Raw genomic sequence first — 25,261 nt, 5'->3', positions numbered from 1 at the left:
CCTCTATACCAAGCGGTGTCAGAGGAAGGCCCTAAAAATGGTCAAAGACTACAGCCACCCAAGTGTAGTAGACTGTTCCATCTGCTACCGCACGGCAAGCCGAACCGCAGCACCGAGTCTGGGAACAAAAGGTTCCTGAACAGCTTCTACCCCCAGCCATAAGACTGCTGAACAGTTACTCAAATGACTACTCGGACTATTTGCATCCCGCCCTTTTTTGTTGCACTTACGCTCTTGCACTTCCTCTATGCAAACACAATGAACTCTACCCACACACTTACACATACTACACGGACACTCCAACACACAAAAACTACAAATCGCTCACACACACAACACATATGCATATTTTTGACACCACAGACACATACACTTCTGCTACTCTGTTATTATCTATCCTGATTGCCTAGTCACTTTTACCCCTACCTACATGTACAATACCAGTCAAAAGTTTGGACACACCTACTCATTCAAGGGTTTTTCTTTATTTTTACTATTTTCTACATTGTAGAATAATAGTGAAGACATCAAAACTATGAAATAACACATGGAATCATGTAACCAAAAAAGTGTAAAACAAATCAAAATGTATTTAATATTTGAGGTTCTTCAAAGTAGCCACCCATTGCCTTGATGATAGCTTTGCACACTCTTGACATTCTCTCAACCAGCTTCATGAGGTAGTCACCTGGAATGCATTTCAATTAACAGGTGTGCCTTGTTGAAAGTTAATTTGTGGAATTTCTTTCCTTTCCTTTTTTTTGTATTTCAAGAACTTTGAAAGTTACTTCAAGTGCAGTCGCAAAAACCATCAAGCGCTATGATGAAACTGGCTCTCATGAGGACCGCCACAGGAAAGGAAGACCCAGTTACCTGCAGAGGATAATGTCATTAGAGTTACCAGCTTCAAAAATCGATGCCCAAATAAATGCTGCACAGAGTTCAAGTAACAGACACATCTCAACATCAACTGTTCAGAGGAGACTATGTGAATCAGGCCTTCATGGTCAAATTGCTGCAAAGAAACCACTACCAAAGGACACCAATAATAAGAAGAGACTTGCTTGGGCCAAGAAACACGAGCAATGGACATTAGCCCAGTGGAAATCTGTTCTTTGGTCTGATGACTCCAAATTTGAGATTTTTGGTTCTAGGCGCTGTCTCTTTATGAGACGCAGAGTAGGTGAACGGATGATCTGCGCATGTGTGGTTCCCACCGTGAAGTATGGAGGAGGTGTGATGGTGCTTTGTTGGTGACACTGTCTGTGATTTATTTAGAATTCAAGGCACACTTAACCAGCATGGCTACCACAGCATTCTGCAGCGATACGCCATCCCATCTGGTTAGCGCAAAGTGGAACTATCATTTGTTTTTCAACAGGACAATGACCCAACACACCTCCAGGGTGTGTAAGAGCAATTTGACCAAGGATAGTGATCGAGTGCTGCATCAGCTTTTTGAGATTTTTTTGTTGTTGAGAGAATGCCAAGAGTGTGCAAAGCTGTCATCAAGGCAAAGGGTGGCTACTTTGAAGAATCTAAAATATATTTTGATTTGTTTAACACTTTTTTCGTAACTACATTACATGTGTGTTATTTCATAGTTTTGATGTCTTCACTATTATTCTGCAATGTAGAAAATAGTAAAAATAAAGAAAAACCCTTGAATGAGTAGGTGTGTCCAAACTTTTGACTAGTACTCTACATATTACCTCAACTACCTCATGCCACGGCACCGGTATTCCTTGTATATAACCTCGTTATTGTCATTCTATTGTGTTACTATATTTTATTTAACACATTTTTCTTACTTTTCAACTTTCATTGTTGGGAAAGGACACGTAAGTAAGCGTTTCACTGTAGTCTTCACCTGTTGTATTCGGCGCTTGTGACAAATCAAATTGAATGTTTTCGGAAACAAGCGCTGTAACATGCAAATACGTCCGTGTGGGAACCCTAACCCTATAAAGGTGTGTAGTAATTTACCCATTAAAAAAAGTATAATTTCTCGCTGATATGTTAACAAAACCGTACCGCACGCGTCTGGGCTTTTAACAAAACTCCCCCGGCCAGAAGATACTATCGTCAATGGGAGCTAAAGGTAGTTAGCATCTTTGAATGGGTTACCTTGAGACAAGCATTACTTCGTTATCATAATTTAAGAAACCGGTTGAATGACACACAGGCTAATCCACATCCCATGAGATGGACGATAGGATGTTGTTCACATTCAAAGATACCTGATCCAACTGACCTTGCTTAGAAGTATTTTTGTTCATGCCGTCCCTCGCTGGAACCTGTACAAAAAGTCAAGAAATTAAAATCAGTAAAAAATATTGGACTTGGACTATAGTTTTTTAATTCAGCAAGTGTTCTACAATGATCATCTTGATAAAATCAAGGCGACAGCATTGTAAAATGTAACATTAGCTCTCAACTTCAGCCAGTTTCTGTTTAGAAAGGAGTACGATAAGTGCACTGTATAATAAATGGGAGGATATGTCCTCTACCAAAAGATCTTGGGCTAGTTCACTTGCCCTGGGTTCAAGCCTCGATTCAGCTGTTCTCCCTCAATTACCACACATTTACAAAATCACTGAACTACCACATCATTGGGATTTTAGATGATTCTCAGTTCAGTATCAGCTAGTTAACAACTCCAAAAACAGACAATGGAGTGGGACATTGTATTTACCAGACCAATTACACAGTTTGCTGTTGCACAGTAGTCTGTTCATTACATAATGGAACATTCTCACCAGCAGAACATTTTAATTTGGAATGTTTTTGCAGACAAGCTCTTTAAGCCAAATGGTAATCTCTCCTCTCACCATTTTTACAATAGAACTGAGTGTACAAAATATTAGGAACACCTTCCTAATATTGAGTTGCACCCCCTTTTGCCCTCAGGACAGCCTCAATTTGTCGGGGCATGGACTCTACAAGGTGTCGAAAGCGTTCTACAGGGATGCTGGCCCATGTTGACTCCAATGCTTTCCACAGTTGTGTCAAGTTGGCTGGATGTCCTGTGGGTGATGGACCATTCTTGATACACATGGGAAACTGTTGAGCATGAAAAAAACCAACAGCATTGCAGTTCTTGACACTCAAACTGGTGCGCCTGGCACCGACTACCATACCCTGTTCAAAGGCACTTAAATCTTTTGTCTTGCCCATTCACCCTCTGAATGGCACACAAACCATGTCTCAATTGTCTCAAGGCTTAAAAATCCTTCTTTAACATGTCTCCTCCCCTTCATCTACACTGATTGAAGTGGATTTAACAAATGACATCAATAAGGGATCATAGGTCTCACCTGGTCAGTCTGCCATGTTCTGTACACTCAGTGTATATGAATTAGCATTGGGGCGATAAGCAATTTACAAAGACTAGAAGCAGACATTTTTTCCTGCTCTTCTACTAGCCAGCTCTTATCAGCAGGCTTGAAATCTCAGACAGATGGTGCGAATGATGCCAAATGTGCATTGTTTCCCTATCATGAGCTGCATCAGACTGTATACAGATTAGTCACTCTCTGGAACATCATTACCACATTCACATCTAAAATCCTAAAACTTACAAATAACATAATTTGAAATTGTGAATACACTTCCCACAAGTGCGATTTCATTCATTTTGTGGTACTGTAACATTTTCTATAACCCCTATGGAACAGGATTTGAGAAGATCATTTCAAACCATGGTCTTCCACACTCATGCGACTTAATCAACTAGAATAGATATAGGATCTATGGAATGGGGTGTTTGGCACGCCATATCTTTTTAGCTTCATATTGAATAACTTAAGCTACATTGAGGAAAAGGACACTGAATACCAAAAGTGGGATTAACAGTAAAGTAAATACATATTTATTTGAATCATCACTTCAGTCAGCTCTGGGGATGAAACCTTTGTGGGACCAAACCAGAAGATTCTAGCTAAGTGAACGTAATATAAATGCATGTAGAGTGGAAAAACAACAATTGAAACCAAGATATTCAAATACTTTAAAAAAAAGTTTATTGGTTTTAAAAACCCTTTAAAAAATCTCAACATCAGTGAGCACTTTCAATTAAAAAAAAGAGAAGAAACTTTGCTGAAATGCTAAAGCAACTTTATCAAATTACTCTACGGTCTGCTGTACACTAGACAACAACAAGGGTTAAAGGGACTTTATACCAGGTCTGTGAAAAGTACAGAACTCAGCTGCCCCTGTGCACTTAAAGAACAGACAGGGTTTGTCTTCATTTAAGTACAAACATCAGTGCTTATTTTCAATGGTTTCTGGAGAAAGAAAAAAAAACTTCAGAGTTACATAAAAAAAGTAAAAACACCTAAATAAACAGAACGGATTCAAAACCTGAACATACAGAACAAATATTAATCTGAATTAGTAAACGTCAAACAATGCAAGTAACTTGTGAGTCGCTATACCTTTCTGTTCAGATTGACAGGACCAATCCTGAATTACAGCAAAGTGGTTACAAATACTCTGTACAATAGAATTCTACAAACATGCACACATATCATTTAACATGGTGAATGATTTATTTGAGAATATTTCTGTTAAAATTGTTTCTTTAAATTGAGTTTCATATTCTCATGAGAATGAAGTAAAAAAAAAATGTATCTCATTGAGATTAATGTACATTGCTACACAAGACAATTAGCGTTCTCATATTTTTTGATTAACATTTCAATTATTTTTTCACTTAGTTAAGCTCTTTAAAAAAATATTTGAGTGGCTTCAATTAATGCATTTGTCCTAAAAGAGGTGCCAATGCCTTGGTTCATTAAATGTTTAGTGCAATAACATGAACCTTCAAAGCTTGTTGAAATTTTAACCATGACATTCGGATGTCCATTGCAATGTTCTGGGCACAAAATCTGTCAGAGAAAGATATATATTACCAGGTTGCATAGCTAATACTTTTTTTTTTTTTTTAAATACCCATGCTATTTTCTCACTCGAAGCAGACGTCTTCTGTAAAAAGCCAACCAATATAAATCTCAGGAAGCAAACAAAAAACACCAAGTTAAGAAAAAAACAAACACAGCATTATCTGTACAAGAAAGGGCGCCAGCGGCCAAACACACAAGCACAGTTTAGCTGGCTCCTGATCCAAAATCACCAATATAGCATTTCAGAGGGTGCCGGTGCACAGAACCAGTTTAAGTTATAACAATACAGTGTCAGAGCTTTCATATGTACAAACTGTGGGGTTCAAAATGAGAGGAACACTTACAGTCAACTGAATTAACCCCAATATTGTCCTGCTACATTGGTTTTTATAAACCAGAACAGTAGTGTGGTTTTCAGCATGTTTTCCAGTGCTACAGATCAGTTGCCAGTTTCACAATTTCCTCAAATTATTTTCAACCATCCCACCTGAAAGAAGGACAATTCCAAATGGCCATATATAAAGGTATTTGACTGATGTCAGGCAAATAGGCAAATGACTGGGTTATTTGTGGGTTCTTCTAAAAAAATCCTATTTAATGCTTTTTTCCCTCACACTAATCAGTTACTCTTTGGTATGGATATAAGGCTCAGAAGATTAAACGCTCATAAAACCACAGGATCTGGCCAATTAGCTATTCCCTTTATGAGTTGCATGCCTTATTCACACACTGTTCTTCACTATAAGCTATTTAAACCTGTAATAGATGACCCGTACTTTACCACTAAATGCCTTTTTTTGTCTCCAGGTGAAACACGTCCCTTCACTGTTAGAATAAAATGCAGTGCATTAATGAACTTTATTCAAGGGGAAGATAATTACAATTTATACAAATGTTTATGTAATTCTGTATTACAGTATTCCATAATACTGTATTTTCTACTGGATCTAGACTAATGTAAGGGGAATAGCTTTCAATGTATGACGGTAAAATATGCACTTTTGTGCCTTTTTATAGGAAGGACTGAATATCTAATGGCATAATATTTTTTTCAAAATCCTTGAAACTTCTTACATTTACAGTAGAAGGAAAACTATGAAATTTCATAATCTAAATTACTTCATATCCATCACATTTTTTGCTGAATGTATGTAACATGAAACAAATTTAAAAAAAGGGAAAAACGACATACATTTACATAAACCTGCAGTAGCCTACTTTGACAGTAGCAGCCGCTTTGATAAGTAAAAAATGCATAGTGTTAAAATAAATCAGAACCAGAATAGTAATTTCCCCCCAAATAGATACACGACTGAAACAGGGCAGGGTCATCTCCAGTCAATACACTTTGGTATAGGGGTGTTATAAGGTTAAATTCCTATTCATATATTCCTCCACTTCCTTAAATCAATATATTTCTGTTGATTAAAATGATACCCGCCAAATAGTCACAAAGAACGTAAATAAAACAATCCCCACCAGTGCCCTACACAAGTCTTAAAAAACTTGACAGAGGTGAAAAGGGGCATCTTCTGCATTATACTGTTTAAATACAAGATTTAACTGTCCTTTGAGCTCCATCTTAAAGCCCATTTCCTTTAGTTCTGCAGTCACTAAAGTGCAAGCTATCCCCATTACAGGTCTCTATCATTGTTTTAAGTCTTATAAACATATACGATTCCAAACAAAGCAATCCTTTCGACACCAAGGACAGGGCAGTAAGAATGTCAGCATTCAGGGCAAAATGTGTGTGAAGCAAGCCTAAAAAATGACAATATTAGCAGATAACATCTGTTGTTTTTCAGCTGCCTGCTCTCAGTTTCACTGTACTCAAAGTGCATTAACTACTGGGACATGAGGGGAAATTTGAAAAGGTGAAAAGACATAGTACATCAACCAAATTCAAATCTCGATTTAATAGCCTACATTTTTTGTACCATGCACACTGGAATTTGAGTGGTCAATATCTTATTTGTAAAGTTTGCATAACATTTCAGCAAAACGGACAGTCAGACATCTTCTGACAAGTTTAGTATACAGGCAGCATATCTTGACCTTTAAATCTATAGTTTGAATAATATTCTGTAGTCAAACAGATTCTTTTTCAAACAGCTGCCGTTTTCCTACTTGTAAAAATCCAAATTCTGAGAGAATGGAACTAGTTTGCCTCAAGATCATTGCAAACAATGTATGTTAAAGGTCGAACGCAGCTGTTTTTATCTCAATATCAAATAATTTGTTTCTGGGTAAAAATTAAGTACCTTACTGTGATTTAATCGAAAACAATGGTCAAAAAGTAACAAAAATAGCTTCTTAGCAACAAACAAATTCTCAAGCAAGAATTTTGCTAGGATTGAGTAGGGAGGGGAAACCTAAAAACTAGCTGTTATTGGCAGAAGGTTTGGAACTCATTCTTATTGGTCTATTAAATACATATACTGCCAGGTGATGTCACCATGCAGGCCAAAACTCCATCTCACCTAAACAGGCTGAAATTTCAGGCAGTCTTTTCAAACAGCTCCTACACTAAAAGGGCATTATCATTTTCACAGTATTATTCCAACCTCAGTGTGGAAATACATAAAACATGGTTCTTTAAGTAGACCAACGATACATTTTTATTTACAGATTATGGGGGATTTTTTTTTAGCCATTGATTGATTTTGGTATGTCTTGCACCTGCAATCCTTAAGAAGACTTGAAACGGCAATGAGAAACATTAGTACCAGTGCATGCTACTGCAAATGCCCTCTCAAGGCATCTCAACTCTTCATTGAGAGGTACAGGGGCATATTAGGTGAGCATACACCCCATTTAACGTTCTTGCACAACAGTATGCTTCTAAAGCAATTCCAAATGATTTGTCTGATAAAGTCTACCTTCAGATCTACCTCAATGGAAGTAAAACTATTTACAGAGGGAGGAACAGTTGCCAATTATTTGCCAAACCTCTTGTTTTAGTCAACAGCTCCTGAACAAAATCATTATCCAAAATGATAGTCTACAGATAGATGTTTGGTAATCTTTAAGAGATCTTTATCTCTTTATATCCTGTCCTTCTGAAAATGTAAAAATAATGTTATTGTTATTCTACAGTCTTGATTTAAATGCTCTTGAATGACTTTATGATGTCTGAAGAGGGAGAAATGGATGAGTCAGCACCAGCGATGAGCTGTGAGAGAAAACCAGCATATTTATAAGAGTGATAATTTCTGTTCAGCCTGGCACAGACTGGACAAAAGTCATTGTATCCAGAGTGTTGCAGTGTGCTATACAATGTCAATGTGAATAATTACAAAGAAGATTTTAACAAAACAATAGGTATAAACAAACCATTTCACCTTCAGGAAATAAAAGCAGAGCCCATATTAACCCATTAACCCGACTGTGGGCTGGTCTTTACTTTCCAGCCAATCAAATCCATTGGAATTCGCAGTCTCGCTGCAAATCTGCTGGAACAGCGGATCATTCTTCAGTTCCTCCAGTGTAGAGTCTTCATATTGCCCCTGCTGCTGATTGGGGTCAAACAGAAGGTTTGTGTCCAAATTGTTCAGGTCATTGATGCTATTGGAAAGATCAGAGGTCAGTCGAAAATCAGACCCCACAGCGTTGAGTTCTGACACCTGTCCCACGAGCCTATTGCCAGGAGTAAGGCAGCCGTCTGCTAAGAGGTCTTTAACGGTGGTGCTGAAATCTAGCTGCAGCTGTTGTTGTTGCTGCTGAAGGTTCTGGGCCAGCAGCATAGGCTGGCTCTGCTGATGCTGCTGTTCTCCAGTAGCTGATTGTGCTTGGCTGTCACCTGCTGAGAGAATCATCTGTTCGTTCCTAGAGTTCTTCATGAGGTAACCGGCCTTCTGAAACTCGTACGCATTCTGAGTGTTGGAAGTCATCAGAGTCTGATGGTTGGCACTGCTGGGGAAGCTGGGAGTGGTCTCTAAGATGTGGGTGAGGTTCAAGCGGGCTGTGTAGTTGGACGGCAGGTTGTTGATACCCAGGCCTCGCACCGCGTCGTCACTGTCCCCATCCATCTTGCTCAGGAGCACGTTGGTGATCTTTTTGCTGTTGGTCTGGCCCTGCATGGGCAGCACCTCCGTCTGCATCATCACGTTGACAGGCACAGACTGGCTCCTCTGTGCCATGCTGCTCGTCCCCATGGCTTGGCGAAGATGTTGATCATCTCGGGGGTCACGGGGGAGTGAAGGGGACACCACTGTTCGGGGGATGTTCTGCAGGCCCTGGTTGCCACTCAGGTTTCGCTGGCGCCACGGCGGCTCCACACTACGACAGCGGAAGTCCCGCCTGCTGAGGATGTGCTGATGGTTTGTTGTCCAGAGGGGCGGGCAGCAAAGCCCTCCTGCTTGTTCAGGTTGGCCATACTGGTTGCCTGCTGCTGCACCGGAGAGATGGGTGTCAGGCGGCCGTAGTGTCCGTCGTGGTGCCTCGTCTGAGACTGATAGGACTGGCCAGGGATGGCGAAGGCATGGGGCTTTCGGAAGTGGTCGTCGACCAGCCTGATAGCTGGGGAGGATACTGATGCCGTTGATGGAGTTCCCCCCGCTGTTGTTGTAACCATTGTTCATCCACTCCAGTTTGGCCTTGTCTGGGTGAGTAGCCATGGGCCTCTGCATAGGCTTGACGGGGCTGCTGGAGACAATGCTGCCGTCGTGGTAGCCTGTAATGCTGGAGTTAATGGAGTGAAGGCAAAGGGATTCCTGCACTCCAAGGGCTGGGGGGCACGCTGCCACTGCAGTTGGAGTGTGGAGTGCCGATGGGGGTGTGTCGGCTGCCTCCCAGGGCACTGTCCACCGGGTGGTGGGGGCCATGCGGAGCAGGGGCTCTCCCTAGTCAGGCCCTGGCCTCCTCCCATCATCTCAGAGGTGGATGTGGGGTGGGAGTTGGGGTGGGGGTGTGGACAGGGGTGGTGCTGCTGTGTACTGGATTGGTAGTAAGGGTCACTGTCTGGTGGGAGACATCATGTTGCCCTGTATTACAGACTGATGGCCTTGCAGCGTCACGTCAGCTCCGAAGGCCTGCAGACTGCTGTTGAGCTTCATCTGCTCCTCCATCTGCACAGCTCCTCCACAATGCTGTCCTGGGTCATATCGTCATCATTGAAATGGAAGTAGTCCATGTTTGTCTGCATGGAGAGCTGGCTAGAGGCTGGCCTGGCCCAACATGGCCAGGGGCTCCATGACTGGTGTGGATGCCTGCTTGTTGGTCTGTGGATCTGCTGGGCGTAGCCCTGCTGTTGCTTACCCCCTCCAGCTGGCCCCCAACCCACATGTGTTCCTAAGGTCACTCACAGCAGACTGCTCCAGTAGGGCAGAGCTGTTGGGCATGCCTTGCATGTTACCCGTCATGTGCTGCTGGTGCTGAATTCGTGCATGACCAGCCGGGGCACTAACGTTGCCGATGCTGCTAGTGTCCATGGTGGTCGGAGTGTCTCTTCTCTGCACGGAGATCTGTGGCTTGACAACAGTCTGGAGCCTCTGGTTCCGATGGGGGATCAGAGAGTGACAGAATTCGAGTTGGGACAGTAGAGTTCAGTTTCAAAGTAACTTTTCCAATGGCTGGTGCACTTTCAGGTCTGACTGGGGTTCCTACCCTGGGGAGTTTCTTCACTCCTGCACCAATCCCATGTCTGTAACCATCGGAGCCCCAAGAGGCTGCTGGGAGATGAAGACCCTTTTGACAGGCGTGGGATAAGACTCTGGGCCAACGCCTGGGCGCTTCCTGGGGCTCTTGGAGGTGAGAGTGATGTGGCAACAGTGCCGCCATTGGGTGACAGAGTGGTGCTGGTATTCTGATTGGAGACTGTCAAATACGAAGTACTTTCGTTATTGGTGTTATTATTGCTACCAGCTGTAGCTGCCACAGTGGTTGGCGCAAAGAGGACTTGCCATTGCAATTGGTTCCAGTCATTGCCTCCGGTCCCAGGGAGCCTTTAGTGTGAGGCATGGGCACACTGGCAGCTCTTGGTATAGCTCCTCCAGCCCTCTGGCCCCCTGCACCTTCCTGAGTCATAGTAAGCCTGCTAGCACCCAGGGCCGGACTGCCCTCACTACGGCTTCACCCTCCATCATCTTGATGTCGATGGTAGGGTGGGTGGTGGCCCGGCCTGACCTGGCTAAGGGGGACAGGATGGGGGCTGCAGAGCCACTCCTGGCCCGTGGGCTGGGTCTGCTCTCCTCCAGGGCTACAGTGCTGCCATGCCAGCAGAGGCAGGCCTTAAGGTGGTTTGGTTAGGGTGGTTGTAGTGCTGCAGTTGGGAGCCAGGGATATGGTGGTCATCTTGACCACGTTGACAGAGCTGATGTGGGGTGTGGGCTGCATCACGGTCTTGATGGGGCTGTTGGTGATGAGCAGGGTGGGGGCGAGCGCAGGGTGATGGCGCTGGTGGCTGAGGGTTTAGGCAGGATCTGGGCATAGCGGTGGCGAGAAGAGCGGTCCCCCACAGGGCTGGCTGGGATATTCTGAGGGGTCTTGGGACACTTGGACAGGCTGCATTGACTGGTCACCACTTGGAAGTTGACAGGCAGAATCTTGCCCTCCGATGTTCCCACAGGACTGGGGGACATCAGCTGCCTGCTCCTTTGTACCTACATATACAGCATAGCAAAACATGACACAAAAAAGTATTAATAAGATGTACAGTTGAAGTCAGAAGTTTACCTTAGCCAAATACATTTATACTCAGTTTTTCATAATTCCTGACATTTAATCTGAGTAAAAATTCCCTGTTTTAGGTCCGTTAGATCATCACTTTATTTTAAGAATGTGAAATGTCAGAATAATAGTAGAGAGATTCATTTATTTCAGCTTTTATTTCTTCCATCATATTCCCAGTGGGTCAGAAGTTTACATACACTCAATTAGTATTTGGTAGCATTGCCTTTAAATTGTTTAACTTGGGTCAAACATTTTGGGTAGCCTTCCACAAGCTTCCCACAATAAGTTGGGTGACTTTTGGCCCATTCCTCCTGACAGAGCTGGGGTAGCTGAGTCAGGTTGTAGGCCTCCTTGCTCACACATGCTTTTTCATGTTCTATAAGATTGAGGTCAGGGCTTTGTGATGGCCACTCCAATACCTTGACTTTGTTGTCCTAAGCCATTTTGCCACAACTTTGGAAGTATGCTTGGGGTCATTGTCCATTTGGAAGACCAATTTGCGACCAAGCTTTAACTTCCTGACTCATGTCTTGAGATGTTGCTTCAATATATCCACATAATTTCCTTTCTCATGAAGCCATCTATTTTGTGAAGTGCACCAGTCCTCCTGCATCAAAGCACCCCCACAACATGATGCTGCCACCCCCGTGCTTCACGGTTGGGATGTGTTCTTCGGGTTGCAAGCATCCTCCTTTTTCCTCCAAACATAACGATGGTCATTATGGCCAAACAGTTCTATTTTTTTGTTTCATCAGACCAGAGGACATTTCTCCAAAAAGTACGATCTTTGTCCCCATGTGCAGTTGCAAACTGTAGTCTGGCTTTTTTATGGCGGTTTTGGAGTAGTGGGCTTCTTCCTTGCTGAGCGGCCTTTCAGGTTATGTCGATATAGGACTCGTTTTACTGTGGATATAGATACTTTTGTACCAGTTTCCTCCAGCATCTTCACAAGGTCCTTTGTTGTTGTTCTGGGACTGATTTGCACTTTTTGCACACAAGTACGTTCATCTCTAGGAGACAGAACGCGTCTCCTTCCTGACCGGTATGGCGGCTGCGTGGTCCCATGGTGTTTATACTAGAGGTCGACCGATTATGATTTTTCAACGCCGATACCGATACCGATTATTGGAGGACCAAAAAATGCCGATACCGATTAATCGGCCGATTTTTTAAATGTATTTGTAATAATGACAATTACAACAATACTGAACGAACACTTATTTTAACTTAATATAATACATCAATAAAAATCAATTTAGCCTCAAATAATAATGAAACATGTTCAATTTGGTTTAAATAATGCAAAAACAAAAGTGTTGGAGAAGAAAGTAAAAGTGCAATATGTGCCATGTAAAAAAAGCTAACGTTTAAGTTCCTTGCTCAGAACATGAGAACATATGAAAGCTGGTGGTTCCTTTTAACATGAGTCTTCAATATTCCCAGGTAAGAAGTTTTAGGTTGAAGTTATTAGAGGAATTATAGTACTATTTCTCTCTATACCATTTGTATTTCATATTCCTTTGATTATTGGATGTTCTTATAGGCACTTTAGTATGCTAGTGTAACAGTATAGCTTCCGTCCCTCTCCTCGCTCCTACCTGGGCTCGAACCAGGAACACATCGACAACAGCCGCCCTCGAAGCAGCGTTACCCATGCAGAGCAAGGGAACAACTACTCCAAGTCTCAGAGCGAGTGACTTTTGAAACGCTATTAGCGCGCACCCCGCTAACTAGCTAGCCATTTCACATCGGTTACACCAGCCTAATCTCGGGAGTTGATAGGCTTGAAGTCAAAAACAGTGCAATGCTTAATGCACAGCGACGAGCTGCTGGAAAACGCACGAAATTGCTGTTTGAATGAATGCTTACGAGCCTGCTGCTGCCTACCGTCGCTCAGTCAGACTCCTCGATCAAATCATAACTTAATTATAACATAATAACACACAGAAATACAAGCCTTTGGTCATATATGGTCGAATCCGGAAACAAGACGTTTATTATTATCGCATATACCCTGACTCTGCGTGCAATGAACGCAAGAGAAGTGACACAATTTCACCTGGTTAATATTGCCTGCTAACCAGGATTTATTTTAGCTAAATATGCAGGTTTAAAAATATATACTTGTGTATTGATTTTAAGAAAGGCATTGATGTTTATGCTTAGGTACACGTTGGACCAACGACAGTCCTTTTTCCGCGAATGCGCACCGCATCGATTATATGCAACGCAGGACACGCTAGATAAACTAGTAATATCATCAACCATGTGTAGTTAACTAGTGATTATGATGATTGATTAAATGTTTTTTATAAGATAAGTTAATGTTAGCAAGCAACTTACCTTGGCTTCTTACTGCATTCGCGTAACAGGCAGGCTCCTCATGGAGTGCAATGAGAGGCAGGTGGTTAGAGCGTTGGACTAGTTAACTGCAAGGTTGCCAGATGAATCCCCGAGCTGACAAGGTAAAAATCTGTTGTTCTGCCCCTGAAGGCAGTTTACCCACCGTTCCTAGGCCGTTAAATAAAGTTGTAAAAAAATAAATAATAAATATATATATTTTAAGAATCGGCCAAATCCGTGTCCAAAAATACAGATTTCCGATTGTTGTGAAAACTTGAAATCGGCCCTAATTAATCGGCCATTCCGATTAATCGGTCGACCTCTAGTTATATCTTGCATACTATTGTTTGAACAGATGAATGTGGTACCGTCAGGCATTTGGAAATTGCTCCCAAGGATGAACCAGACTTGGAGGTCTACAATTTATTTTCTGAGGTCTTTCTTTGATTTTCCCATGATGTCAAGGCACTGAGTTTGAAGAGGCCTTGTAATACATCCACAGGTACACCTCCATTGACTCAAATGATGTCAATTAGCCTATCAGAAGCTTCTAAAGTTATGACGTAATTTTCTGGAATTTTCCAAGCCGTTTAAAACTTCTTATGGATAGGGGCAGCATTTTCATGTTTTGATGAAAAGCATGCCCAGAGTAAACTGCCTCCTACTCAGTCCCAGATGCTAATATATGCATATTATTATTAGTATTGGATAGAAAACACTCTGAAGTTTCTAAAACTTTTTGAATCAGTCTGTGACTATAACAGAACTTATTTGGCAGGCAAAACCCCGAGGACAAACCAGATTTAGTTTTTTTGAGGTCACTCTCTTTTCAATGAGTTTTCATTGGGAATCCAGATTTCTAAGAAGGGACCTTCCTGCAGTTCCTATCGCTTCCACTGGATGTCAACAGTCTTTAGAAATTGGTTGAGGTTTTTCCTTTGAGAAATGAAGAAGTAGCCATGTTCAGAATGAGGCTCCAGTGAAGTGTACTGTTTGTTAGAGGCGCGTGACCAGAAAGCATGCTACACATTGTTTTCCTCCGGTATTGAACACAGATCATCCAGTCTTCAATTTTATCGATTATTTACGTTAAAAAAAATACCTAAAGAAATATTACAAAAGTAGTTTGAAATGTTTGTTCAAAGCTTACAGGTAAATTTTGTAGTCATGTTGAGCGAGTTGGAACCGGTGTTTTTCTGGATCAAACGCGCCAAATGAATGGACATTTTGGATATATATCGACGGAATTAATCGTACAAAAGGACCATTTGTGATGTTTATGGGACATATTGGAGCGCCAACAGAAGAAGCTCGTCAAAGGTAAGGCATGAATTATATCTTTATTTCTCTAGTTCTGTGTTGCGCCGGGAGGGTTGAAATATGATGGTCTGTGATTGTTAGCTGCGGTGCTATCCTCAGATAATAGCAATGTTTGCTTTCGCCGTAAAGCATTTTTTAAATCTGACACGTTGGCTGGATTCACAACAAGTGTAGCTTTAATTTGGTATATTGAATGTGTGATTTCATGAAAGTAATTTTTTTTATAGTAATTTATTTGAATTTGGCGCTCTGCATTTTCACTGGATGTTGGCCAGGTGGGACGCTACCGTCCCACATATCCCAGAGAGGTTAACAATACATTTGTGGAGTGGTTGAAAAACAAGTTAATGACTCCAACCTAAGTGTATGTTAACTTCCGACTTCAACTGTAAAATTATGCAACACTTTCATAACTCCAGTTATGAATAGCTTCTGTTGCACATGTGATATAGGCAACACAAAGTTATCGCTTGTATAGATTCGTAACAGGAACACTGCAAAGACAGTGGGATATATAGAGTAAGCTTAGACAAACACAGAAGTAGAATACAAGCTTGGCTTACCGTGATGGGGCTGGGGACTGCAGCTACCATAATGCCAATGGTGGGATGTGGGGAGAGCAGTGCTGGGCTTCTACAGGTAATGGAGCCGACCCCAGGCGTGCCCCCGTCAGCCCGCCTGGCCTGAGCCTCTCCGGGGAGGGGGGAGTGCAGCATCTGCTCCTGCTGCTTCTTCTGGATCTTCCGCTGGAGCTGCTGCTTGGCATCGATGGAGGGAGAGGGCAGGGTCTTCACTTGGGACTGGAAGGAGTGGGCTTCAGCTGTTGGTGCGAATGCTGAGGATGGCAGTGGCATTTTAACTCCTAAAGGGAGGAGACAGAGGAAGACAGAAACAGGTGAACACATATTTTGGGTTAACAAATTGTCATGGTCCTCCTAGGCAGAGCAGCTTCTATTTTGAAGAAAGTGTAACTATCCCACTGGGCATAAACTGGTTGAATCAATGTTGTTTCCACATCATTTCAATGAAATGACGTTGAACCAATGTGGAAAAGACGTCGAATTGACATCTGTGCCCAGTGGGATGGCTTTTAGGTAACTCACAGGAGGTGGTATGTAAATGCACTATAGCAGGTCAATGAGAAGTATCTGCCACTAGATGGAAACATTTCACTGTTCATCATACATGAGGCAGTGAAAGGACAAGTGAAGTTTGACTATTAACACATACAGTGCACATTCAGAGCCCTTAACTCTTCACATATTTTGTTACGTTACAGCCGTATTCTAAAATGGCAAAGCAAAAACAGGTTTATACACATTTTTGTATTAAAAATAAAAAACAGAAATACCTTATTTACATAAGTATTTAGCATTGAGGGAAAGATGAACGGCGCAAAGTACAGAGAGCTCCTTGATGAAAACCTGCTCCAGAGCGCTCAGGACCTCAGACTGGGCCGAAGGTTCACCTTCCAACAGGACAACGGCCCTAAGCACACAGCCAAGACAATGCAGGAGTGGCTTTGGGACAAGTCTCTGAAAGTCATTGTGTGGCCCAGCCAGAGCCCGGACTTGAACCCGATCAAACATCTCTGGAGACCTGAAAATAGCATTGCAGCGACGCTCCCCATTCAACCTGACAGAGCTTGAGAGGATCTGCAGAGAAGAATGGGATAAACTCCCCAAATAAAGGTGTGCCAAGCTTGTAGCGTCATATCCAAGAAGACTCAAGGCTGTAATCGCTGCCAAAAGGTGATTCAACAAAGTACTAAGTAAAGGGTTTGAATACTTATGTAAATGTAATCAGTTTTTTTAATTTTTAATACACTGCTCAAAAAAATAAAGGGAACACTTAAACAACACAATGTAACTCCAAGTCAATCACACTTCTATGAAATCAAACTGTCCACTTAGGAAGCAACACTGATTGACAATAAATGTCACATGCTGTTGTGCAAATGGAATAGACAAAAGGTGGAAATTATAGGCAATTAGCAAGACACCCCCAAAAAAGGAGTGATTCTGCAGGTGGTGACCACAGACAACTTCTCAGTTCCTATGCTTCCTGGCTGATGTTTTGGTCACTTTTGAATGCTGGCGGTGCTCTCACTCTAGTGGTAGCATGAGACGGAGTCTACAACCCACACAAGTGGCTCAGGTAGTGCAGTTCATCCAGGATGGCAAATCAATGCGAGCTGTGGCAAAAAGGTTTACTGTGTCTGTCAGCGTAGTGTCCAGAGCATGGAGGCGCTACCAGGAGACAGGCCAGTACATCAGGAGACGTGGAGGAGGCCGTAGGAGGGCAACAACCCAGCAGCAGGACCGCTACCTCCGCCTTTGTGCAAGGAGGTGCACTGCCAGAACCCTGGAAAATGGCCTCCAGCAGGCCACAAATGTGCATGTGTCAGCATATGGTCTCACAAGGGGTCTGAGGATCTCATCTCGGTACCTAATGGCAGTCAGGCTACCTCTGGCGATCACATGGAGGGCTGTGCGGCCCCACAAAGAAATGCCACCCCACACCATGACTGACCCACTGCCAAACCGGTCATGCTGGAGGATGTTGCAGGCAGCAGAACATTCTCCACGGCGTCTCCAGACTCTGTCACATCTGTCACATGTGCTCATGTGCTCAGTGTGAACCTGCTTTCATCTGTGAAGAGCACAGGGCGCCAGTGGCGAATTTGCCAATCTTGGTTTTCTCTGGCAAATGCCAAACGTCCTGCACGGTGCTGGGCTGTAAGCACAACCCCCACCTGTGGACGTCAGGCCCTCATACCACCCTCATGGAGTCTGTTTCTGACCGTTTGAGCAGACACATGCACATTTGTGGCCTGCTGGAGGTCATTTTGCAGGACTCTGGCAGTGCACCTCCTTGCACAAAGGCGGAGGTAGCGGTCCTGCTGCTGGGTTGTTGCCCTCCTACGGCCTCCTCCACGTCTCCTGATGTACTGGCCTGTCTCCTGGTAGCGCCTCCATGCTCTGGACACTACGCTGACAGACACAGTAAACCTTTTTGCCACAGCTCGCATTGATTTGCCATCCTGGATGAACTGCACTACCTGAGCCACTTGTGTGGGTTGTAGACTCCGTCTCATGCTACCACTAGAGTGAGAGCACCGCCAGCATTCAAAAGTGACCAAAACATCAGCCAGGAAGCATAGGAACTGAGAAGTTGTCTGTGGTCACCACCTGCAGAATCACTCCTTTTTTGGGGGTGTCTTGCTAATTGCCTAAAATTTCCACCTTTTGTCTATTCCATTTGCACAACAGCATGTGAAATTTATTGTCAATCAGTGTTGCTTCCTAAGTGGACAGTTTGATTTCACAGAAGTGTGATTGACTTGGAGTTACATTGTGTTGTTTAAGTGTTCCCTTTATTTTTTTGAGCAGTGTACATTTGCAAAAATTCCTAAAAACCTGTTTTTCCTTTGTCATTTTAAAATAAGGCTGTAACGTAACAAAATGTGAAAAAATTCAAGCGGTCTGAATACTTTGCGGATGCACTGTATTGTCACCTGTTGGTGTACCAGTCATGACAGTAAGGGCTGCCACAGATTTGGTGCCGATGTAGTGGCTGTTGAGGAGGAAGCGAGCCAGGTCCTCCACAGCATCAAACTGGCGGCTCAGCACCTTCTGGGCCCACTCACACACCAGGCCACAGGCCGCAGAGCGCACCTCCTCCTCCGCACTGCACAGCTGACCTGAGGCCTCCAGCACCTCACACTGAAGCACAACATATGCACATATACAGGCGTTAGGAATTATAGTCGTACATATCCCTGTATTACTTTTAGTTCAATATGAAGCCTCAAAATGTAGTCCTTTTCTTAACACATTCAATTAATGAAAGTTATGTTATGGTTGGACTACAGTTAGGCAAACATTTCTTATTTAAATAGATTTTCAAGAAAATAAGTAAGGTAAAGACCTTGAGAGAGGAAGGCAGACAGACAACTTACCCCGTCCCCTGTTTTATGTAACTCCAGGTTGGGTAAAGATGGCATGTGGACAAAGGCTTTCTTCCTCAGTCCACTATAGCAGTACGTGAGCAGGGGTTAAGGTAAAAAACACTGAACGGTCAAACATTTAAGAATTAATTTATGGAGGTGCTAAAATGTGTTGGTTGTTTGTCTGTAAAGAGCCGGGCATTAGTGCTTCAGGGACCATTCTAGCCATAAGAGACTGGGATTGCTCCACAGGATAGGGTAAGAAAAGTGCCTCAGGGCAGGTCAGTTGTCACTCACAGACAGATCTGAGGAAGAGCCTTCTCACCTGAAGCTGAGACGGGTATTTTTTATTTATTTAACCTTTATTTAACCAGGTTGGCCCAGTTGAGAACAAGTTCTCATTTACAACTGCGACCTATGTCCCAACCAGCATCAGTTGCTAGTCACTCCACTACTAATCCCTCAGCCCCTCAGGCCTGTCACACTCCCACTGAACCTTCTCTTCCCCCTCCAACCTTTCGAGATGTGACCAATTCCACTGCCAAAATAAGGCGCTGTGGATTTGTGGTGAGAGCTAGCCTTTTATCAGATGCTGGTGTGTGAGTGTGACAGCAGGTGCTCCCTGCTGAACACTTCCATACACTTAGGTGTCTCACACAACCAGGCAAAGAGCTACTCAGAGTTATAGCACAGTTATGAATGACTCATTTTCTCTCACACAAAACAAATAATAAAATACAGACAAATAGGTCCAAGAGTGTGATCTTGAATTAACTTGTACCTTTGTAGAGTGTGTATTAACTTTGTAAACAGAAAATAGTTCATTTAAAAAGGGAGATATAGATTACTACACAAGCCACAGCTCAAGATGTTCTGATTTGGTCTGATTTGACTTGGGCGCTCATATTGAGTTTCAGTTGCTATTGCAACCGTCATATAAAAACAAGGTCTATTTCAGAAAGGCTCAGCTTGAAAATAAAAATTTTATTTTATGATATTCTTTTTTCGAACTCCACCTCAACAAAATAAGAATGAAGTCACTTGTCACTTTACTAATTTAACGGATGCTAATCTCATTGGAGACTGTAGCTTTGCTAAGTCAAGAGTCGTGATCTCATGGAAAAGACATTGAAAAGACATTTCACAAATTGTTTCCTGAAGGTCAAGAACACAGTGATTCCCCTAAGTGTCTCTGTCCTACTATACTGCTCTCCAGGCAGAGGCCGCTTTATTTGATTTAATTTCAGTTCTATATTTAGAGGCTCCATGATCTGAGACAACAGATGTTCCTCGACCAGAGTCCAGAGAGGCCAGATTGTTCGCTACAAACCATTCCAGTGAAGGATATTTTGATTTGCCTCTCATACCAAGTCGACGTGCCTTCATGTTTGGAAATACATTTTTCATGATCTTTCCAAAGTCCGCTGCACTCAGTGGGTGGTAGCAGAGATTGTCACAATAGCTCCTGAAACAAACAAGAGGCAGACAGACACAGACAAACAGACAGTAAACATTTGTTGGACAGGGGAAGTAAAGTTCAGATAAACAAGGTATTGGAAATCTCAGTAAAACCAAATAAACTATGTTAAATATCAAATAATAATATCAAACAGTCACATCAAAACAGTGACATCTGGGTGAAGCCTTTTCCAAAGAAATCTGAAACATTATTAGTACTTTCATTTGCAGTGAATGAGTACGTCAAACTGTGTGTTACGTAACAGTCACATAGCATTTCAGACTTTCCGTTCTAGTGTTACCAACACATGGTGCACATCTTTCCCCATGCTTTCTGCATCTATTTATATTGGTGCGTTGGCTGGCAGTATGTAGATCCTTCATAGCTGGCAGTGTATGTTAAAGGCTTATTTATTTAGTAACAACCAAATGTTATGTACTTTCATAACATGTATCTCATGTCATAAAATAAAACGGCCATACAAATGTGTACCTTGTTCTTGTGAAACCTCTTAGAAGTCAAGTGCTCATGGAAATCAAATTCAAAAGTAAATCCATCCATTTCCACCCGGTATGGAATTTAAGCTATCAGGTATTCCAAACTCCCTAAAATACCTGTACACAGTGCTATCAATATGTTTCTAAATTGGTGCGGTGTTCCTTTCCAGAACATCAAAACAGGATGACAGTTTTTTTTATTTGTATTTAACGGTGCTATTGCTTTGAAAATGACCCGAGCTGGGCAAAGCCCCATTGGCTTCACACTTCCCTATGTCCCCTTTCTCACAGTCAGATACCCACTTGTACTCGTCATAGACCTCCTGTTTGGGCAGAGAGGTTTCTGGGTGTTCCTCTAGGTGACTGCGAATCCAGTTGAACGCGTGCATCTGCTGAGTGCGGCTTGATGACATGGAGCTCTGATCACTGCTAGAGAAAGCAGGAGAAAATGGGTTATTTACAATACAATCACAAAAAACATTTACTGTCAGATCTACCTTTCCCGCCCCATTTTTCAAACTCAACCAACACACATCACCCCCATGTCTCTGTGTTGTAAGTGAGAGAGGTTTATGTACCATGACAGTTCTCCAGGACTGGCAGACCCTCTCTCAGTCCTGATGGGCATCGTGTGGAGTGTTGGGGAGTTGAGGTGATGAGGATTAGATGTGGAGAACAAGTAGGAATTGATCATTGCTTTTCAATCAAGGCATGATATTGACAACATCAATGAGCAGTGTGTTTGTCACCTGATGCTAAACTAACTTCAAGCCACTGCCCCTGGACACTTCTGTAGATGAGAGGATTGGATAAGTTCAAACAATGTGGGGAAATTCATCTTAGCCTATCAGAAGTAAAGCTATTACAGTATCCCTTAGGCCTAATTCATATCCAATCGTCTCAGATCTACACACATTCCTAGGGAGTAGGGGCGTGGGTCATTTGGAATTAAGCGTGCGTGTGTATGTGTGCGTGTGTGTGTTACAGATCAAATATACATTAGAGAGAAGACAAGGCTTAAATCTACACATATTTTGCAAAAAGGTAAAACATGAAGGGTTGAGGAAAGATGTTATTAATAAGTTATTAAGTAAGGACTTTCAATCAGAACACACACACACAGGTGATAGTCATATGTGGGAAATCATTATCAAATCAACTAACGCAACAATTAAAACAAAAATACCCAAGCTTATTTGCTATTGAAAAGAGAATGTTTGAACACACACACACACCCTCCCACCCCCTTACTGGTAGTCCTAAGTGGGAATTCAATATCAAATCAATCAATGCAATGATTGTTTTTTTTTTTTTTTCAGCCAAAGCCTATTTGCTCTCTAAGGGAGAGAGTATGGCATAACGAGCAGAGTTTGACATAACCACAGTCCAAGCTAATGTTGACAACCATTGTAGCATGTGGGGATAGGATAGGGTGCAGAACATCTATATTATGCTACTAGGCTAATGGATAACGGGGTAGATGAACAACATTAGGCTAAGTCATGTGCAAATGGCGTGGAACTGCATGCAGACATGACACAAAACAAACAATGTTCAATCAAATGAAAGAATGATCAATTACCTTTTTTCACTGTTGCTGGGACCAGAAGGCAACTTAAGGTAGAGGTAGAGTTTCTCGATGTCTGTAAACGTCTCCACATCTTGCTGTAAAAGCGGAGCACAGGGAAGAGGGATTTAATAACAAACAGTAGGGATGCACGATATATCGGTGAACATATCGGAATCGGCCAATAATAGCTAAAAATGCCAACATCGGCCAGATGTCTAGTTTAACGCCGATGTTAAAAAACGATGTCAAAGCTACCGTGCATACCTATATAACGTAGGTACATGACGTAATGACGCTCCACGTTAAATTTGGCACTACACGTGCCACACAGCATTCCTAACCTAGCCCACAATGTCTGCTGTGTGGATCGAGCAGTCAGCAAGTCCAGCAGTCTTTTGAAAGAGTAAGAACATTTCAGCGAGACAACTCAAAGACGAAACCCATTAAAGCCAAGATAATGGAAATTATTGTCCTTGACAATCAACCGTTCTCTGTCGTGGGTGATGTTGGCTTTTGCCAACTGGTCGAGCACCGGTACACTACCAAGTGCGCTATTTTTCAGATGTTGCCCTACCGGAGTTACACAGTAATAGTGTCGATGCTATTAGCTTCACGGCATACATACATACTATGGAATGCCCTTTGGATCTTTGCGTGTCAAAAAAGATAAGGTAGCAGTGTCAAAGCTGTACAAAAAAGTCTGCAAACAAGCAAACGCCGGCCATGAACGATGTGTATGCAATACCGCATTGTTAATAAAGCATCATTTGTTCGACCGCAACTTCTGGGGTATCGAGCTTTAGCTTGGTACCTAGCTAGCACCAATACAACCAGCGTGAAAACAATGACCAGTAGAAACTGCAGTCATGTTCATTATTTTTAGCAATGATTTAGGAATCCTTGTAAGTATTAGCTAGGTTGCCACTTTTTGTTTGCCTATTGAAATTTAACGTTATGAAGCTAGCTGGCTGCTTATCTGGCTTTTGAGGCTCGAATGGACCGGGTTACGTGTTGTGAAGCTAGCCACAATAAGGATTAGGCATAATAGTGGAATTTGCGGTTTGCCTTCAAAATAAGTGTCATTGACAGTGATTTGTATACAAATAGTAGAATTATGCCATACTTTTATTTTGAAGGCTAACCGCAAAGTCCACTATTGTGGCTAATCTTTATTGTGGCTAGCTTCACATGATGGGTCCAACCACTATTAATCAAATAAGAACTGTAGTACAAATTAGGGTCATTTTAAATGACACCTAGCTACCGAAACAGACGTCGTTTTGCTATGTTTTTGGGGAAGAACATTGTTTGCATCCATGAGCTAGCTAGCTTTTTTTTTAATGACCAGCACTGTAGGTGCGCGAGACACCTTTACCTGCATCATAGCATACATATGGATGAATCGTTGCGACATATGAAATACGAGTGATAGTGTAATCAATGTGTAATAACTACGTCAAAAACATTTGTGAACGTGTTAAATTATTATGTGACGTGCAGTCATATTCTGGTCAAATAGTGTTATTTGACATGCAAAGACCCAAACGGTGTTCCATAGAAATCCTGGTTGAGAATGAAACAACTTAACAAATGAACAACGAAAGAGCACAGCAAGTAAGTGAAATAAATAGTTTTTGATTATGTTTTACTGGTAATGGGAATACACGTAAATGCCAACAAAATAACTTTTTGGTCAGTGTGGTGTGTGTAACCTTTATTTAACTAGGCAAGCCAGTTAAGAACAAATTATTATTTACAATGACGGCCCGGACGACGCTGGGCCAATTGTGCACCGCCCTATGAGACTCCCAATCACAGCCGGATGTGCTACAGCCTGGATTCGAACCAGGGACTGTAGTCACGCCTTTTGCACTGAGATGCAGTGCCTTAAACCGCTGCGTCTGTGTGTGTGTGTTAACTGTACTAGAATGCTTGAAAGGCAGCAAAAATGTCAAATATCGGTATCGTTTTTTTGGGCAAGGAAAATATCGGATATCGGCCAAAAATGTCATATCAGTGCATTGCTAACAAACAGGCAAAAAAAATAATTCAAGTGCAAAAAAAGAGTTACGTTCGGTCATCCCTGTGAGTAGTAGTAGTGTTCATGGTAGTGTCTTTATCACTCCACTGATTTAACATGCTCTACTGATGTCTCTCTCAGACTGGCAGTCCAGTTCATGAGAAAGGAAATGCTTCTTTTCATTCTCACTACTACAATAATCCACCAAGATACATTCCACAAAAGCTGACAGGTTGCCTTCTACTCCAGTTTGAAGAGCATGAATAATACAGAAACGTTTCCTGTTTAAATGATCCATTCTTAGTCTATTCTCCACTGAGTGAAGTCTGGTGCTCTCATTGTTTCTGCTGTAGTAACAGAGAAAGCTAAGTGTTTAGTTGTACTATGTCGGCCTTGAGGCACCATCAGCGTAACATTTTTAATAAAAAAGTTATGAAATCTAAGACAAAGACTATTCAGTTCCAGTGAAACCTAAAACAACCATTTCAAACAACCCTCTTTAGTTTGGTTGGACTAGTTTGAACACTATC

The 25,261-nt window shown here is 42.3% G+C and overlaps 1 pseudogene; it reads right to left on the bottom strand.

The window, feature by feature from the left end:
* Positions 1-3,843: 3,843 nt before the first annotated feature.
* LOC111969122 (DNA-binding protein RFX7-like) overlaps positions 3,844-25,261 on the bottom strand; it is a 50,364-nt pseudogene continuing 28,946 nt past the window's right edge.

This window comes from Salvelinus sp. IW2-2015, linkage group LG10 (assembly GCF_002910315.2).
Source record: "Salvelinus sp. IW2-2015 linkage group LG10, ASM291031v2, whole genome shotgun sequence".
Taxonomy (NCBI): Eukaryota; Metazoa; Chordata; class Actinopteri; order Salmoniformes; family Salmonidae; genus Salvelinus; species Salvelinus sp. IW2-2015.
This window is presented reverse-complemented; position numbering and strand designations above follow the sequence as displayed.